We start from the raw sequence: 5,387 nt of genomic DNA on the forward strand, positions 1-5,387 counted from the left end.
GTCTGTGTGTGGCTGTTGTTTGTTGGCCTTGGATTTCCACATCCTTGAGTCTGATTGTGCCCTATACATCGACTGCATGCTCATTTGGTTCTCATTCATCCAGCTCTAGCCAGATATTTTTATAGCTACTGTGTAGGTAAAGAATTGTGAAGATGTCTGAAGGCATATATAGCTGAGCAAAAATTTGAACTGTGCTCTTTGGCACCAAAATTGAAATAGTTTTTGATATACCACATTGTCTAATGTAATTATCTGAAAGAATAAGTTTGTAGGGCTTCATTTCTTCATAAGGTAGAAATAAGAGAGTTGTGGACAGAAAATTCACAAGGATGCTTAGCCACACTGTGACCGTGTGCAGTATATCTTGGCTTCCCAAAATGTCCTGGCAGAATGTCATAGAGAACTCTCAGGAACCAAGAATACTGTAAAATTCTGAAAGGAAAACAGTGATCCTTGCTAGCAGGCACCCACAACTGCAAACTTCTTGCACAGAATAGTTCAAACTGTCAGTGTTCAGCTACTCCACCTTCGTTCCAGTGGCTTGTCCTTACCAAGCTGGGCCTTTGATGCTTGCTATTTTAAAACCACATATCATCTAGGAATGGTGGCACACACCTATCATTCCAGCACTCAGGGAGCTGAGACAGGAAAATCACAAATTTGGGGACACACTCAGCTATGTGACAAGATACTGCCTTAGAAAATATATACTGAAAATAGGATAGAAAATCAAGGTGGAAATACTTAATCTGATACAATTTTGAGAAATTGTACAGTTTTCAGTAGGCAAGATGTCTAATAAGATATTCCAAAGTAAAATGAAGGGATTCTTTTGGTTGGTGTTATTTCTTTAGACACACATTGCTAAATGACTACTAAGGATTTAGGATCAAGCTATGTCATAAGCAGAATTATTAAATAATTTTTTATCCTTTCACTTTTAGCACGATATAAACTTGAAGGAGTTTCAAGACCTTTTGAAGTCAAGTCTCTGATTCCTATTTGAACTGTCCTCATGCAGTGCTGGACCTCGAAGCCCACCAAGCCCACTGCCCTTCCCGGGCTTGCATGCTCCTCCCCATGGTTTGTTGCAGCTTTACTTGCTTCTGTTGGGAAGTACTCATCTTCCAGCCTTAGTCCAAACTCTGACGTAACACTTCTAACAAATTAGAGAATTTACTTTTATTATTTTTGATTATGTACATAAGTGCATTTGAGTTGGAGGTGTCAGATACTCTGGAACTGTCAATGCAGGTGCTGGGAAACTAAACTCGGTTCCTTCACAAGAGCAGTAAGGGCTCTTCTCCACTGAGCGTCCTCCCCCCCAGTACCTAAAATTTTAATTACATTTATTTATTTGTATATGTGGGGGGTGGCCATGCATGCGCCACAGTGCACATGTAAAAGAGGACAACTTGCTGGAGGTGATTCTTTCCTCCCACCATGTGAGAACAAGGAAGCGAACACAGGTCATCAGGCTTGGTGGCAAGCAAGCTCTATGCTGAGCCGTCTCACTGGCCCGCTTTGGTTTTTGTAGCTTTCAATCTTTTTATTTTCTCTAACATTTATATTCTTTTGTGTAGTGTCATATACACATTTCACAAAGCCTGTTCTGTAGGCTTGTGACTTCTGTTTTAGCATTTCAAATTCAGCATTATACCATTTATGTACTTGGTCATCACTTGAGTGTTTACTTGAGAAATATATATATATATATTATATATATATATATATATATATATATACTTATCCAAGTACTACAGCCACAGAAGCAGGCTCATCAGTGTAACTGGAAGCACTCTGGCATTTCTGCCTACCAAATACATTTTCTAGTGACTACCTTTAATCATCCCCTTTTTGTCCCCAAACAATTAAAATTTAAACAAAGCCCCTCATCAGAATCTACTCAAATTCATTCGGCTCTTCCGATTGAAGAGTAAACTCTAAAATTTAGAGATTTTTTTCCTGGAGTTGTCTTAAAAATGGCATTGTTGGTGTCCAACTGGTTTTGTAATACGGGGAGTCGCATACCCTGAAGAAGCAGGTGAAATCACGTGTCTGTGGCACATGCTGCCCTGATGGCAAAGGAAAGACTGCGCTGCAGGACTGCAGAACTCTGAGCTCAGCTCCTTAGCTGGATGGAGAGCAAATATTTAATTTCACGTTGAACTGACATATTTCAAGAAGCTAATCCATTTTGTGACAAAGCCAAGGGAGTTGAAATATGCACCTCGCAGGCTGAAGTTAATACATCGGATTTTAGTTTAACGGGATGTTTCCTATTTTTAGAAAGGACAGAAAAGTTTGATATGAAATTCCATTTCAAATTCAGGCCTGCCACCTTTTTCAATTAAGTCGGCCCTCGCTCGTCCTCTGATTGAAATCCGCTTCTCATCTTCCAATCCAGATTGCCACCAGGGGGCACAACACGGCTTGCATAACCAAGGCAAAAATAGCTGTGAATTTCCAGGTTGGAAATGCAAAAGCTGGAAGTTTTAAAGTGACAGTGACAACTCGCACACTAAAAGTGGCAGAGAGAACTTAGAGAGAGTGTACCTAGGTACTAATACCTAAAGTGTTTGAAGGTGTTAATTCTGACCCCGTGTTTATCTCCAAAATTACTTAAGCAATTATAACTGGTTGACTATTTCTAGCTCAGAGTCCATTTGACTATAAAAACTGAATTTCCCTGAGAGAAGAACTTGAGACTCTGCAATGAGCAAGGCACTTAGGGACTGACTATAGACCACCACCTGGCGTCTGTAGCTCAGCGTGGTTTCTTTGTTGTTGTTTTATTTCTGGTAATACCATCAACCTTTACCACCAAGAGCTTGTTCAAATCCATTCTTTCTGCCAACACACATACACACACACACACACACACACACACACACACACACACACACACACACAATGTCTCAAATACTACTCGATCCTGTCCATATAGCTCTCTACACAAATCTTTGATGCTAAGCTGTTTCAGGACAAGAGCTATAATCATTTAAGTAGCAGTAGTTTGTGGATGTAGAGTATGGTAGCACCATAGTTCCCAAACTGTGAAATCTAAGTTTTGGTTAAACATGCCACTCACTTAGGTGCAGATCTCTGGGATTCTATCGTGCTTAGCTTCCCCCATTGAAAGCATCTTTATTCTATACATAAAAGTGATTATATTTTTAGAGTGTATGTGGGGGCATGTCCATCTATGGGCATGAACATGTTCATGGGGGTGGGTGTTCACATATGTGCATGTGGAAGCCAGGGGTCATTCTGGTGTGTCATTCCTCAGGAGCTGGGTAGCACATGCACCTAGCTTTGTAAAAAATCAAACGAACAAACAAAAAATAGGCTCTGGAGATCCAAATCCAGGTCCACACTGTGGGCACTTTACTGATTAAGTCATGCCCCCAGCCCCAGAGTGGCTTTAGTTATTATCCTTGGGGATTGTTTTAAGTTCCTATAGGGTTAGGAGCACATACTACAGTCTTTATCCTCCTTTTTAATAAAACTGTAACAGCAAGTCTGTCCTAAGCAACATTAGGTTTGAAGGGCTTTAGGGAAATAACTGTCACATAGCTAACATCCGACAGCAAACAGTTCTGTTACAATCAAACTTGCTAGGTATCTCTGGGAGCCAGTTTCATCTTTGTATCCATGGCACCACCTTCCTGTCCTCGATGAATGTATAAATGTATGCTGACTTCAAGAATCTAGTCTGCATGATCCACATTGACACAGACCTCAAAGCAGCTAATTCTTGGGGCCCATGTTGGGAGGTAGCTTTGTATTTTGAATACAAAGAACTGACGGGACATGTTTTATTACACCAGGGTAGGTAAGCTCACAGAATAGCAAACTTTATTTGGGTCCCCAGGATTTTGACTCCTCTTTCTTGGGTAAGCTGAAGTGTGAGGCTTGCAAGGCCTTTCAATCAGATTCTTCAAACCTTCATTAGCATCACCTGAAGATAGACCCAGAGGGTCTGAGTCAATAGGTTAGGAGGAGGCTCCAGAGTTTGCATTGCCATCAAGTTGATCCCAGGTGAATCGGCTGGCTGAGAGCTCCCCCATTAGAGCGGCACCATGCTGAGAAGCTCGATGGCTGTGTTGCAAATATCCTCAGATTTACGGTGGGAATCCTCAAACTCTGATGTGCTTTCAAGCCACCTGGCGATCTTATCCACCTGGAAATCTAGGATCCTCCATTTCTAAAATGTTCCTGATATTACTGGAAGACAGCTAGGTCTTATCTCCTGTCATTGATCCTACCTTTTCATCTCCAGGTTCTTTGCCCAGTAAGATCAAGGATGCCTGTAAAATGTCACAGGAATGATGATGATGAGGTGTTTTGTACAGCAGTGGAGAGTGGGCTTCTCAGAGGCATTCCTGCATTACATTGCAACTGATTAGCTTAAAGAACTGAGGCCCAAACAGACCACCACTCAGGTCCTCTTTTCCCAGTTGTAGAGTTCAGTAGTCTTTCCACCGAAAGGCTGTTGGAGAGGTTAAGTTAGATGATAGAAAAGTAACCAGCACTCTATAAATGACTGTTATTGCTAGTAAAACCCAAGAAATCAAGTGATGAAAATAGCTGTGGCAGCTGTTACATGAGCTTTAGCATCTGAAAGATATGGAATCTAAAAAAAATGGTGCCAAGTACCACAAGAGTAACAGAACTGCGCTGTTTTCCGGGATTTTGTTTTTTACTTTGTTGTTGTTGTTGTTGTTTGCATGCTTTTTTTGTTTTTGTTTTTGTTTTTTGTTGTTTTTTTTAAAATGGAGTGTGCTGGATGTCTCTACAATTTTGTTCAAATGACTGCAGAACCTGGAAAAGCTGTTGCTGCTATTGATGCATAACATATTGCCATTATTGCGCTCTCTCTCTCTCTCTCTCTCTCTCTATATATATATATATATATATATATATGCTAATTGAAACTCAAATATGTGATGAATCCAAGGTGTTTCAGTGAGTGCTCACCTGTGCATGCAAATTTGATTTCATCTTTAGTAAGTAGTAAAGTTATATGCTTGCCAAAAAAAAAAAAAATAAGTGACACACTGGAAGACAAATGTCACACAATTTCAATTTTATGTGTAACCTAGAAATGATGAACTTATGGGAACAGAGAGCAGAATTGTGGCTATTAGGCTTCAATGTGTGTCTTTTAACAATGGGGAAACGATTGGTTTAAGGATATAAAACTGCAGTTGGACAAGAGGCATGGACTCTGTGAAGTCTTGAGGTCTACTGAGAGCATGATAAATATGGTTGATAACAATAGGCTATATTTTAAAAGTTGTGAGATAGTATACTTTAAGTGTTCTCAAAACAAAAATGATGAATATGTGTGACATAACATGTTAACTGGTTTAATTTAGCCATGC

This window comes from Cricetulus griseus, chromosome 5, assembly GCF_003668045.3.
Source record: "Cricetulus griseus strain 17A/GY chromosome 5, alternate assembly CriGri-PICRH-1.0, whole genome shotgun sequence".
In the NCBI taxonomy this organism is placed as follows: Eukaryota; Metazoa; Chordata; class Mammalia; order Rodentia; family Cricetidae; genus Cricetulus; species Cricetulus griseus.